The sequence below is a fragment of the Mercenaria mercenaria genome, chromosome 2 (assembly GCF_021730395.1).
Source record: "Mercenaria mercenaria strain notata chromosome 2, MADL_Memer_1, whole genome shotgun sequence".
Lineage (NCBI taxonomy): Eukaryota > Metazoa > Mollusca > Bivalvia > Venerida > Veneridae > Mercenaria > Mercenaria mercenaria.
Window position 1 is genome coordinate 82,911,462 of NC_069362.1, and position 15,347 is coordinate 82,926,808.

Below are 15,347 nucleotides of genomic sequence, written 5' to 3' on the forward strand. Positions count from 1 at the left end.
GTATTTGACCAATAATTTTTATTAATTCATACCAAAACAAAGTTGGCGTTGTATCGATTACAGAAATGGTTGATGTCGCAACAATTTTAAAAGTAATATTTTTTCAACATGACCAAAATTTTTCTGAAAAAAAAAAAAAAACTTTTTTAATGCTGTATAATTACAAAGCACTAAAAATGTCACATTTTGAAATTTGGATCTGGCATACGACAATCCGTTGCTGAAACAATACGTAGTTTGATTCTAATAGAAAATTTCTTTAAAAATACAATAAAGAGGGTGCTTTATATACATTTTTTCTTTTATTTCACATGAAAAGGGTTTTACACTTAAAAGCAATTTACCACATTGTATGGATTACTAGGGAGGCAGGATAGAACTCACTACGCACTCCTACGCTTTTCAGCGTTTTTACACAAAAACACTTGCAAAGGGGGTGTCCCCCTACAATATTTGGTGCCTTAAATGAGACGTGAATATGCTTTTCCCCATTTTTCCCTTCGTTTTTACTTTAAAAAAAAATATTACAATCGCTCGAAATAATAATCAGCGGAACCATGTTTTAATTATCCAAACAATACTAATCAGTTACACGCTGTGTGGATAATTCACTCGGACAAGACTCGTGGAATTCTTTCGCAGGTGTAGGCCCTATACTCTGCATATTGTTTATATAATTTTATGTTTAAATATGTTGATGCTAGATCTTATTTCAAAAATAAACGTAGCTACATATGGTTCGCCCTCAAAATTGGGAATACAGTAGTAACATGGATTCTGTTAATTTAATGTTTGTTGTTACAACAGTAATAGAATAAAGAATGTTGTTACCGTAACTGCTATTAAAACCTAAAAGCAGCAAAACTGCAAGTACTACTCCAGTGCAAACTTCCGGTGATCCGTAGGTTTATGCTACTTCAAACTGTATACATTGTATAGATGTTACATTCTTACTATTTTTCAGCTTTGTAATTGACATTTCATACATTCGCTAAGTTTAACTGCTGTAGCTGCTGGCAGTTTTAGCAGTTAACTGCTGTAACTGCTGGCAGTTGTAGCAGTTAACTGCTCTAACTGCCAGCAGTTGTAGCAGTTAACTGCTGTAACTGCTGCAACTGCTAACTGCCAACTTCCTGCTGGTGAATTAATTGAGAAATATATTCTCCATAAGATGTAGCCTGAGGTACATCCCCATCCAAATGGGGAAACAATACTAAAATTAAAATCATCTCTCTTGTCATAATTTTGGTGTGTATAATATTGTCATAAATGACAGATGTAAATATAAATTATACATATCCGGTGCAAAAAGAAATAACAGCAAATAGTGCATGCTGCTAGGATTCATTCAGCATATTTTAGATTGTTTGTCTTCATTTGATTGTGTTGTATATATGAAAATTGGAGGACAACCCTCTGGTGCAGTGTTGAAAATGACTATACATCCATAAGAGTTGCATGAATGGTTGATTTATAAATGAAGAAAACGTTTTTTATATGTTCTAGGCAATAAATGAGGACCCTGTAAGTGTAATCGACCTTAATGGCAGTCCAATGTCTATACAAAGTGAAAGATTCAGCCAACAGTCAATAGACACTCAGCAGAACCTGTTTTATAGTCAGACACTGCCGCAGCAATCTTCTGTTAAATTTGAAGATTTTTTAGGCTACATTATGCAGCATTTAAATTCTGTACTATTTTGAAAGAGAAATTGTACAAAATATGTGGTATTTAATGCAGTTCTGATGACTTAAACTGCATATGCTGTGGATCGTAAGATATTGCCTTTTTTGGCAGAAACGAATCAAAAATTCAAAAATTATAAAAAAAACATCATAAAAAATCACATTCTTAACTAAATTAGTTAAAACAAACAGTTATGCAATGACAGATCTTTCAGAAGATATATAATTATGCATTTATCCTTCGGGTGAAACACAATATAGGGAGCATTTAGAATATCACATTGTTATACATGGTTTTCATAAATGTCCTAACACTTTATTGCAATTTAACATTTACACTTCATAACACTAAATATGAAAAAGTTCTGTGCCAAATTTTATTGATCTACCTCAAATAGTTCTCAAGCAGTGGAAACAAAAAACGCATCTAGAAAAAGTCATTGTTGAAGCGTTATGTTGTTGCACTTAGAATTTTCCATATTTTTCAAATAAAATAATGATATCATATTATACTTTTCCATGTAAATCAGCATAAAGACAATTCCATAGGGATTATTTTGGTATTTGATTCGTCATGATCGGATGCAATTTGTTAATGCTGTCGAGAAAAATGTGAAATGGGTAAGATGTTATGCAGTTTTTCACTGAAATTCCTTCCTTTTGTTATAATGAATAATTTCAATGTTAACATTATTTTTTCTTCAATATTTTGGTCCAGAATCATTTCTTTCTCTGTTGTAATAGAAAAAAATAAAAAACATGTATTTCTGAAAATTGAATGTATGAATTTTTAAAATTGAAAAGGTTTTTATGAAAAGATGTAGAGTCCGTAACCAGTTGTATTTTGTAGATTTGTAAGATGTTATGGGAGTCTTTATTGATTTTTTCTTATCAAATTTAACTGCAGACATTAAATTTTTATGCTATTTCCTTTATCGTTAACTACATTTTTGCTGTAGCACCACTAATTTGGTAGTGTCCGTAATCTGTCTTTCAATGGTGTAAATAAACATTTTTAAAATTTTATTTATAATTATTCTTATGAAAGTTATATCTGATTTCACAAGTTAATTAATCAACTTAATTTTTCATCAACTTGTCGATGTTGCAACCACATTGGAAAACCCTTATTGCGGCATTTGTATATACAGCATCATTTTCTGTTGCTGCTGCATGAAACTGAAAGATGTCATAGCAAACATGGAAGTGACGAGAGATAAAGAATCACTATATTTTCAATATGGAATGTTCAATGATGACAAATTTAACAAAGTCTATAAATAATTTCATTACAAAAGGTAAATGTTGTCTATTTACTAATGCTACATGAAACTGTAGTGTCCGTAACCAGAGCTGAAAAAAAAACTTGCATCTTTTTGCAGAAAAAAATGAAATTAACAGTTATTCACTAAAACAAATTTCTTCAGGAGCATCATTGTAAAGATAATTCAAATTCATGTAGCTTACAATGATGTTTCTTTTCAGAACCTTTCTTAGTCCTATTTTTGCCTTGCATGATGTATTTCCATGTGTTTTTCCTACAAAACAGTAAAAATAGTTCAAGTTAATCATTAATTTGAAGCTTTATTTTACAAAATGTACCACTTGTAGTGTCCGTAACCAGCAAAATTATGCATTTTATCAGCCTTTAAGAATTACATTTCTGATGCAAGTACCAGCAAACCACTTAAGTTGCTTATGCTTCAAGCACTCTACTATGTAGAAAAATACTTTTTGCCAAAATTAAGAACTTATTTTTTCACCTACAAGTGCAAAACTACTGTTCCCTATATTGTGTTTCACCCGCCTTACAACAATAAAATAACCGCTGACCTTGCTACATCATGGAGATGGTTTACAAGTGTTGTAAGTTTCAAAGCTTTATGTCAAAAGTTTTGTCGAACTGTGGACTGGTACAAAAGAATTTGACCAAAGTGTGACACCAACGAAGACACTGACACAGACACCGTGGTGAGTAGGATTAGTTAGAGTGCTTAGAGCTCAAAATTGGCCGAATCGTTCAGATAATTCTACAAGCAAACCGCTTTGCATGATTATAGCTTGACATGTAGCCTTTAATATTCGATCGAGACCCCAACCTCAAAATCAATATGGCGGCTAAAATTCAAGATGGCAGACGCATGGCTACTAAGCTTTATGACAATTGCATAAATTTTGTTAAAACTGTGTTAAAATATGGTAAGTAAGGTTATTTCTTATTTCTTTATTGATTTGTATTGCAGACGTGTTCGACTATATACTTAAATAAGGATTTTGCCGGAAATATAAACTTTTGCCTAGTTGCATAAAATATGCGCATTTATAATTGTAAAATGGGCGGAAAATTGTCATTGTTTTTTTTCAACAATTGAATCTATTTTTTTCCAGACAATTAAGCACCCTAGTATTACCAAATTGTTTTATAGTCTAATTTGAATTATGTTTTAATGGTTTTACCTGTAATACAAACATTTTTGGCATTATTATGGAATAAAGGCCAGGCTAGGCAGGTGGGGTAAATTGACCCTCTGTAAATTCATTCAACATGTACATTACTTGTATATCATTTTAAACATAATACAAATGAATTTGTGATTACGTGAACTGCATTATATGACAGTATTTCTTAAACCCATTATTTTTGAAAAAATCAATATGTAGCATACTTTACTCAAGTTACGTTACCTTTTCATTAAACTTGTTTTATTATTTCAAATTATTTGAAAGATTTTAGATTTAGGCATATTTTAAATATAAATCACTATTAATTTTACTTCAAAACATTGTGACGAGGATGGACGTACCGGCGACAATAACTATCAGAACAAATCAACCCCCTTTACAATATTTACAAATTTATTTACTTAAAATGATTATTAACAATGAATAAATGATAAGTAGAAAAAAAACTGACTATAAGAAAGACAAAAAAGAAAATCAGAGTTCAGTATCTCTAGATACAAAGTTCTATCACTGACAGTTTCGTGGTAACGTGACGTGGCACAGATGTTTCAGTTAATTTCGAACTTTAAGTAGCACAAAAAATATAACATATCTTCAGATAAAGTCCCTTTAAACCGTGAATACGTTGACTCCGTTTTGGCTTCCTATGATAGTAGGTGATTGCATCCCTGAGCTGACTTCAGAGGATAACAAAAGTCATGGTCTTTGCGGTTTACGGCACAACCATGGGACGAAAGCTCTGCGCTGGGAAAATCACATCCAGGCGAGTGAAGACAAGTGAACCTCGGGCATTGTACTTCCGGGTTATGACATCACCAGGTAAAATCGTCTGGCGGAAGAAGCTAAAATATATAACATAGGGTAAGCACCATAGTAAAACAAATAAGTCAGGGCATAAAACTGTTCCTTTGGGTACACTAAACCTCCGTAGGCTCCAATAAATAATACAAAATAAATTATACAAAATATATGTGCTATTAAATTCAGACGTCACGGGATTAAATTACGTCACTTATTATTTCCATTATAACAAAAATTAATTACTTAAAAGTCTAAAATTGAGGTATAAAAAAGATATGAAAAGTTTATGATGAAAAATTATAGATACGGAAATGATAAACTGCAGCTATTATTTACAACTACAAATTAACAAAATTCAATGCAAATCAAACGTTATACAATAGTTGGTATCGATATAGCATCAAATGCCATACAACAAAACGGACACTGTATGTATATACTATAGACTGGCACAATATTTCAAATAAAAATACCATATTACATATAGGGTACTAGACTTGCCATATAGATTTATATATTACAGTGCAATACAATATCGGCGTTCCATAACAACGAAATGTTTGACATAAGTTTTTGAAACAGAGTACTTTACAATTATCATGTTACAAATTGAAGTACAAATTTTACATTTTATATAAACGAAACAATTTAGACTCCTCTTTCGAAATAATTTACAAAAGTCTGAAAAAAATAATAAATAGTCCTGAGATACCGAAACTAGCCAAAATCACATGCTGAAAAGTAAATGTTACAGAATTCTGTAGAATGCACAAAAATTTACCAAATAAAAATCGTAATGCAAAAATCATACAAAAATCTAACAAATAAATTTCTTACCTTGGTCGAGCATAAATTTCTAGCAAGAAAAATCAATCTGACATAGATTCGTCTAATGTCGGAATGTGGTGTGCGCTAGGCATATCTAGTCCAGTCTATTTGTAAGGTAATATCCCGCCAGATACTAAATTTCATGGGACTCACGGCTTATGCGGGGACTCCGACTATTTGCTTTTCCACAGGAATCATGATATAGCCGGGAAATCTAACTACTTTGGCGCGGATTGAAATTGACAATTTGAGGCCCGTTAGTGGTTTTTGGGATATAAACATGAATAATTACTGAAGTTTATAAAATATCAACTTTCTTTTTACTGAACCGAATTTAATAAAATTTACATGGAAATTTAAGTTATGAAAAACAGAAAAATATTACATGTATTTTATATCAATAACTCAAAATTTTACAAAAATATGATGCAATACCTGCATTTACACTACAGATACAATAAGGCCCGTATGTCAGTTTGTGACAAACATGAGAAAACTTTTTAATAGCATAATCATATTTCTTTTTTATTGATTATATGCAACTTATTTTACATATTTTACGTTACCATTTCACTACACTTATTCTACTGTATCATTATATTTATAAGATATTTCAAAAATAAGTTACTGTGTATTTACTTAAAATTTAATGCTGTAAGTATGAAATACACACCGTACTTGTCAAGTATTGCTGTTTTTCTTATCTAACAACACTTTTAAATACGTTACCTTTATATCTGGTTTTATTTCGAAAACATAATGTGGGAAAAATACTGATTTACTGACATCAATATATCAATATATTGAGGAATGACAAAATAGTGAGACGAAATTTATAACTTGCCAGCTAATGCAAACGTTTCTAATAGTCATATAATTATGTACAATGGGTGATCCAAAATTGCATGGCCTTTTTTCATAAAATTTCATTTAAAAATATACCACACTGAAAATTGTTAAGTGTATACTTTCACTTTTTATATATTGTCTGTATGAGAATAAAATTTAAAAGTCCCGTCAAATTAAATTTTCTTGTAAGGGTAACAAGTAAAGGATGAGTTGGAGCAACATAAACTGTGTAGTTTCACTGGAATTCAAACGCACAAATATATTAAGTATCTCCTGGGACACATTTTGTAAGTAGGTTCACTGACTTGTTATGTCAATATGTTATAATACAGAATTTCTACATTATATCTTTGTTTTCACAGAAATTGTATAACGATACATATTTTTGTACAAAGCCTTTCAAAACTTTAAAAATCATAGCTGTACCCAGGCGATGCTCCAACCTAAAATCTGTGTTCGTTACATCCATTATAAATAACATAACTCTAGCCAGCGGTAGTTATCCATGCGGACAAAACTGCTTTGTATGTCGATTAATGACATACAATACTAACATAGCAAGCACGATTACCGAAAAAAACATATAAAATACGTGGTCACCAGACGTGTATAAGCACAAGTGTCATATACCTTATCACTTGCAAAAAGTGCAATATTCAATATGTAGGCCAAACCGGCAACACTCTCAGGGATCGGTTCTACGGCACAAATATATTAAGTATCTCCTGGAACACATTTTGTAAGTAAGTTCACTGACTTGTTATGTCAATATGTTATAATACAAAATTTCTACATTATATCTTTGTTTTCACAGAAATTGTATAACGATACATATTTTTGTACAAAGCCTTTCAAAACTTTAAAAATCATAGCTGTACCCAGGCGATGCTCCAACCTAAAATCTATGTTCGTTACATCCATTATAAATAACATAACTCTAGCCAGCGGTAGTTATCCATGTGGACAAAACTGCTTTGTATGTCGATTAATGACATACAATACTAACATAGCAAGCACGATTACCGAAAAAACATATAAAATACGTGGTCACCAGACGTGTATTAGCACAAGTGTCATATACCTTATCACTTGCAAAAAGTGCAATATTCAATATGTAGGCCAAACCGGCAACACTCTCAGGGATCGGTTCTACGGCCACTTAGCTGATTTACGCGCCCAAAACGACGTCAAACCTGTTTCGCGCCACTTTTCACGCAATGACCATGACGTTAACGACGTCACGGTATCAGTTATACAAAAAAACAGTTAGAGACACGAATATTTGCCTTAGAAGTGAGGAAGTATGGATTGCCATTTTGAAAACAAAAACACCACAGGGACTCAACTTAATCCAATAATATTGTATACTGCCAGAAAGGCCACTGAAGAGGATATAGATAAAATTGAAGAAAACCAAAATACACCGTTAAATCAGAGACAGAATCAGAGAAAAGGCACGACTTACTTCAAGTTATGTGAAATTTGTAGAATGGCATTCAACAATTCTAGTGTATTCTATAGACACTGGAAAAACATAGAGAGCAGCTGATGGAAGATAATATAAGATATAAATGTTCTTGGTGTCATAAAACCTACAAAAGACTAGAATACCTGAAGAAACACTCGCGCAAAACATTCCACATAAAAGTAACAAACATTAACAGCTTATACGAACCGTCAAAATCAAACCAGGAAAAACGCGTGCAACCTACCAAGCAACAGATACTACCCCGCCTAAAAACATAAAATTCAGATTGATCCCAGGGAAGAAAAATTGGCTTTCAGGTGCACCAACCAGTACACCTGTGGAAAAATGTACATTTGATACTCTACTACCAATATCACCTCTACCACTGTCACCAATCTCGGACTACAACAATACAGAAATTATGGACCAGGACAAGTTACAATTTGGCAATATTCCAATTTCAATCCTTAAATAGTAACAATTGTTTCTAATTTCAGTAACAAACGTCACGAACGTGACGGTATAAAACTGTACTCTAGGTAACAGTTTTCTAATGTGTATATCCTGATGAAGATTCATATTGAACCGAAACTAGTAGATCTATAAATAAATACAGTTATAATTTATCTGGTGTTCAGGCGTGTTGTACCTCTACTTCATTTATTCTTAGTTGTAAAACTTTAAAAAATAAGATGTCAAATACTATTCGGAGAAAACACATAACATGACAGAAATTAAAATGGCACTAAGGCACTTTTCCCTGTAATTTCAAACCTTACATATTTCTGATTTCAATAGCGCTGTCAATATTAGGTACACACGCTTTAAAATTTGTAAATAAATGAAATAAATCTTAAAAGAGAGATTCTCGTATATTTTTTCGTTTTGGAGTTATGAAGAAAGTCAACATAATTCTTTGTCATATTTGTCAACAAACATCACTATCCTTAATCACGTCATGATATCAGAAATTACGCAGTCATTCATGCATTAAATCTTAATAAAACATATTATGTAAAGAATCATATAATTATCATGTCATGGTCCAAATTGGAAGAGCAGAAATATCTGTATGTCAATTATTTATTCTAATCGTCCAGAACAAAAAGTTATGACAATTGACGATTTCAAGGAATTCCAAGAAATCTTACCAAAAATACGTACTTTGCTTCCAGATCAATGTCATAGTTGAGAACACTAAACCTTAATAACCCTAATACATTGGCAAAAGTACTTTTCAAAACTTACTTCCAATACTCCCACTTTCATAGCATTGGGTATTGTTTAATCACCCCTTGGATATGGTGCCTGCTTTTTAATTTTGTCTTTTGACAGTTCCTGTGATACGCAGGCTCCATAATCTCAGATCCCCTTTCTAAATTCCAGTTTGTTTAGTTTTGCCCATTGTTTTTTTGTTTGGGGCAAACCCTTTACTTTATCTGGGGACCAAACGCCGCTTTTTATGGAATTACACGCCCCAACACGTGATTCATTGAAGGTTCCATGTTCACTGCCGTTTGAATACATCTGCGGATATCTCTAAATTGCTTTTTATTTACTTTCAGCATTTGTAAATGTTGAGTTCTGCTCAACCGAGGGCTAGAGGGTGTGGACGGTAGCATGCATTTACACTACCGTCCATGAACAGGCTCAATCAAACCAAGCTTGCAACATTTTGGTTTTTGTTGTGTTGAGCGACCTGTGAAGTTTCCACTTTTCTCTATTTTACTACTGAATATCTTTTTGGTTTAAACTGTCATTAAGGTGGAATGCGCCTATTTTGAAGTTATCGGGTTTCGTTTCGAAATTTTGATTAATATAAAATTCAGCATATTCCTCATAGACTGCGAATTTTACTTTTTTGATATTTCTGTAACTTTTTTCTCTGCAAATCTTCAAAAACGACCATTGACGTCCATTTTTGATGAACTGCGTTTCCACGTCTGTCAGACGATTTTTGTAAATCGTTCTGTTCATTCTACAAAAATCGATTTGCTTTCTACTCATAATATTTTCATTTAAAAATGTCTTTAAAATGGTGTATAATTTATGGAGATCATTTTAACGTAAACGTCGATATTTACGTTAACGTGACGACAGAGCGACAAATATGACGTTGAGTTTCGAATAAAAAGTTTACTTCAATCTTGTCTCGTGTAAAATCCAAACGATAGAATTTGAGAAAAAACTAACATGATGATGAAAATTTTATTTTCTATCGATTGAAGGAATAAAATAATAGGGTCACCGAATTCATTTTCGCGTAAAATTACATTACGCTACCCCTACCCCCAAATCACAAGATAGCGCAATTGAATATTTTTTTCAGTATATCCTCTTTTCTTCCATAAATCTACCATTTTATTTTTCTAAATACAATTAAATCATAATACTCTTTAAAACTCTGCTATCTTCGGCGAAATCATTTCAGTGTAGAACTCAGATTTTAATGTTTAGATTAATATTGCCCTGAATTACATTACTCTATCCCTATCCCAGATTTAAAAAATAATGCGTAACTCAATGGATTTTCTTATGTCTTGGGATAAAGACAAACACATTTTGAGTTCTTTACAACTGTGCAATAATTTCATTTGACATTATGATTGACATGATTTATTTCGCAAGTTAATGGTAATACATGAACAGTCCTGTATCGATGCACATTTACAAAAATTAATAAGAAAACGATAGAATATAATTAAAATCCTTTATTTGAATTATCTCAACCTTTAAAATTTTAACAATTTCCTGTACAGAATTCCATCACAAGCCGCTATTTCCGTTACGTATTATCTGAGCGTAAAACTGGGTACATAAAGAAATGAAATTTTATGCATGTAATAGCATAGAGACAAACAAATAAAATACAACTTTAGAAAATTTAAGGTAATTTATATCATCATGTTTGAATAAACTTTATTAATTTATTTAACTTTACTACAAATTTTACGTTTGGGAAATATTTCAATTGTTTGGAGAGTGGTCGGACACCCTGATTTCAAATAAAGTGCATTCTCTGTGAATACCTCAGGGGAAACAGAGTATATTTATTATACGGAGGCTGTTGCTCTGAAAATGTTAATTTATTTAGTAACTTGGCTAGAACAGAAACACCATCCTTTGCTAAGAGGTTTTAGCTCTCCGGATATGTGTGTAAAGAAGGTTATCATTGAATTCTTAGACACGTGATAGAAACATATTCCATACGTAATTCTTTTTTCTAACAGTAGAAACCTATCAAACACCACAAATATGGGTAAACATTCTATTAAAACTGATAAATATTCCACGAAAAAAATGTTTGTTTTGGGTTTAGCGCTGTTTTCTATGTTACGGCGAGAAATAACCTAGCCAGTGTTTCTGGATTCTGTATTCTCAGCAAGTTACTTCCGACTTCACCACATAAATCATAGTTGGAGGACGAATGATTTCTGACACGTGCCTCCTATCAAGTCGTCATGCCCTACCCGGGGATCGAACTCACGATTCATAGATCTGCGCTCCTTCTATTGAGCTCAGCGGGTTGGGTAAAAGAAAGAAAGAAAGTAGCGGTTGTGACTGAGACTCTCTGTAATTCAACAGCGGTTGATTGTTAAACATGTGTAATTCTATGTTGCCATTATCTATATGTGCGACTCAAGAATCGTAACTTTGTACGGAGGACTGGAGGCTCAAACTTGCAAACCCTGCTTTCGTATTTACGAGATATTGGGGTTTGTACGGGCACGTGTATATGTGTAAGGTTTCACTTATTATTTTAATAAGCGTCTTAGATGTCCAAATTCAGAATGTAACGATATTCAACATTCATCGGAAGTTTATAAGGATACACTTACGCGTATATGTAACCTAGAGATAGTATCTCTTATATCATGATTACGGAAATTATAGAAGTTATGATTTATTTCAAATAGCGCCTGTGGTATAAAATATCAAAAGAATAGAAAATAAATTCTGACCTTTAAAACCGAATTCTGCCGTCGTATATATGAACATTTGCGTAGAGCAGGTAATTTACCGGGCAAGCCCGTGGCAACTAAACTTATGGTCATCTTATGGGATTTGCGTGCGTGCGTGCCTGCGTGCGTGCTTTCGTGCGTGCTTAGGGAGTGTTAGGGATAATAAAAAGAAAAGATTCAAATAACGTTTACTACCGTGACGGGGCGGCTAAGTCAATAGTCATACGCCTGAAATAACAAACTTTAAAATATTTGAACTTGTATAATATTGAACTATGATATTTTGCAATAATTATGTTTCAAGTATGAAAACTCCGAACTATATATACAACTGCATATGCATATTTTTCTTTCATTTTAGCAGTGTATTACAACGGAAAACTTATTTATTGGTATTTTGAATAAGAGAAAGATGAAAAAATAATCATAATTATAAAGAAATATATTTAAAGCGATTTTTAAAAATAACATGATCAGTATTTTACGCAAAGTTGTCGCATTGGCGTATGTAAAAAATTCTGCATTGAAACCATTTCGCACCGATCGCCAGTTTTACAGTTATAAAGACCTCTTTTGATAGAGATGGTACCTATACAAATAAATCAAAGGGGGACAACTCTGAATTGATCAATAAACTGAAGCCAACATTAAACATTGATCAAAAGTGAAAGAAAAATCAGATAGGTCCTTTTTCAAACAACTTATCAGGCAGACAAAATATGACCTACATTTGTTTAAATCCCTTTGTATTCAATATACAATATGCATGCTTTTCTCATGACTTACACTGACAGTTATTTTGTAAGTTGTAGTGAGGCCCTGATAGAAAGTTTAGTAATGCATGAAGATTATATAGAATAATGCATACATTCCTTTGAAGAAAACTAACGACATTAAGAAACGTTAAGTTTTGATCTTTTAGCCAAAGTTGTTTATTTATTGTTCTCAATGGTGATACACTGGTTTACACAACATTTATATATCAAAATGTAAAATCTATATATCCAACAATGAGAAATAACAAAAAAAGTTAAATTGGTAACACAAAAATTCATTGTCGTCAAATATAATTACAATGTTTTAAGGTAGTAGTTGTAATTACTACATGTTAAGGTAGCTGACAGGTAATGACTCTATGTAATGTATTTTAAGCAATTCTCAATTTAAACATTCTCTGGAGGGAACTAGCACGATCATTTGCTTTCCTTGAAAAACGAATAAATGCTGAAAAAGTATATGGAGATTACTCTATTTGATGATTTTCGTTACAGGTCAACTACCCTAAACAAACTAAAAGATGTTTTATTTATTGTTGAAAACAAAGTAATCGGATAATTTCAGATATCAACATTAAGTTAAAACTTATACTGTTTACACAGCTTGAAAAAAGGTTTTTGTTGGGGCCTCTCATTTACAAATATATCAACAATTATCACCTGAATTGAGTGCATTCATGAGTGGAAAATATTGATAGTAAAATGGTGTAGGGGTTTGTTTACAATACACAATCTTTAATAACTTCTTTAAGGTACATTTTTGGTATGGTTTTGGTAAGCTTATAATAAAGAGCATGTCATTCTCTTTCACTCAGAATTTTTTCAAGCGTTTTAGACTCTTGGCTAGTCTTGGAATTTGACATTCTTAAAAGACAAAAGGAAGTTCAGTATAGGCTCTTTCAAAATGTTGAAAGTAGAGTAAACTTACCTTATACTCTATTGAATTTATTTAGCTGTGGGAGCTTTTGATATAGACTATAATTGGGGAAGTCCTAAAATCTTTGAAAAACGGTCAATACAAGAGTTGTTCATTTTGCTTCAGATATTTTGAGAAGTCATTTTTTAGATATCAAATATTTCTATTTTTGACATGGAGAAGAGGAAAACCATGAATATATTGAGAAAACTGGGGCACTTAGCTATCATTTCAGTCTGAAAAAAAACCTATAAAGATGAATTTAAATTTTTTAGATACCATCTCTACTTTTGAAAAAGAAAACCCTCTTTCTCACGTACCAAGATTCGTTTCACATCTATAGTGAGCCTCTGATGAATGAAAGTGTAAAATACTTAGATTTTAATAGAGATATATCAGAAAAATACGTAAACTAAGCTATGTTGTAATTTGGGGGTAGGGGTAGCGTAATGTAATTTTACGCGAAAATGAATTCGGTGACCACATAATTTTATTCCATAAATCGACAGAAAATGAAGTTTTCATCATCATGTTAGTTTTTTGTCAAATTCTATCGTTTGGATTTTACATGAGACAAAATTGAAGCAAAAATTTTATTCAAAACTCAAAGTCATATATGTCGCTCTGACGTCACTTAAACGTAAATATCGACGTTTACGTTAAAATGATCTCCATAAATTATACACCATTTTAAAGACATTTTTGAATTAAAATATGATGATTAGCAAGCAAATCGATTTTTGTAGAATGAACAGAACGATTTACGAAAATCGTCTGATGGACGTGAAATCGCGGTTCATCAAAAATGGACGTCAATGGTCATTTTTGAAGGTTTGCAGAGAAAAAAAGTTACAGAAATATCAAAAAAGTAAAATCCGCAGTCTACGAGGAATATGCTGAATTTTATATTAATCAAAATTTCGAAACGAAACCCGATAACTTCAAATTAGGCGCATTCCACCTTAAATTCCATCAATCTTTCAAAATGTAAAAAAATCTTAATGTCGGAAGTATATATTTGCTTGATAAAATAAAATACCGAAAATAAATTTGTTTTTGGCAAAGAAATAATATTTCTCCTGGGGAGATCCCTCTGATCGCCCTCTCTTTACAAGGGATGAGGGCCCAAATCCCATGCCTAAACCATCTCGGCGCTATGCATCTGGCCGATGACGACTTCGTACTTAACTGGTGCCCTCCCCCAACACACCGCATACTGTAGACCGCAATATTCTGAAAACAATGGAACAATATTATAATTATGTGTAAAATTGGGAGAATATATAAATGGTCATTTTCAATGATTTTTTTTAACTTAAAGGCCTATTGTCAATATCTTTGTTGATTTGCATTGTGATACACATTTCGTAATGTAGGAATTCATAACACGTCGCATTAACTAAAAAGCCAAAATGCAACCTGCTTGGTTCTTTGTGTGAACAGGAAATTTTTCTTTCCGCCTCTTTTTCTTCATTTGAGCACCCTTTTCATTTTTGACAACAGTGTATTATGAAACTATACCCATTGAATAACCAGTTCTTACTGGTTACTTTTCAATATTAAAAGCTAATTGCCTATTAATTATGTGTTTCGTTGCC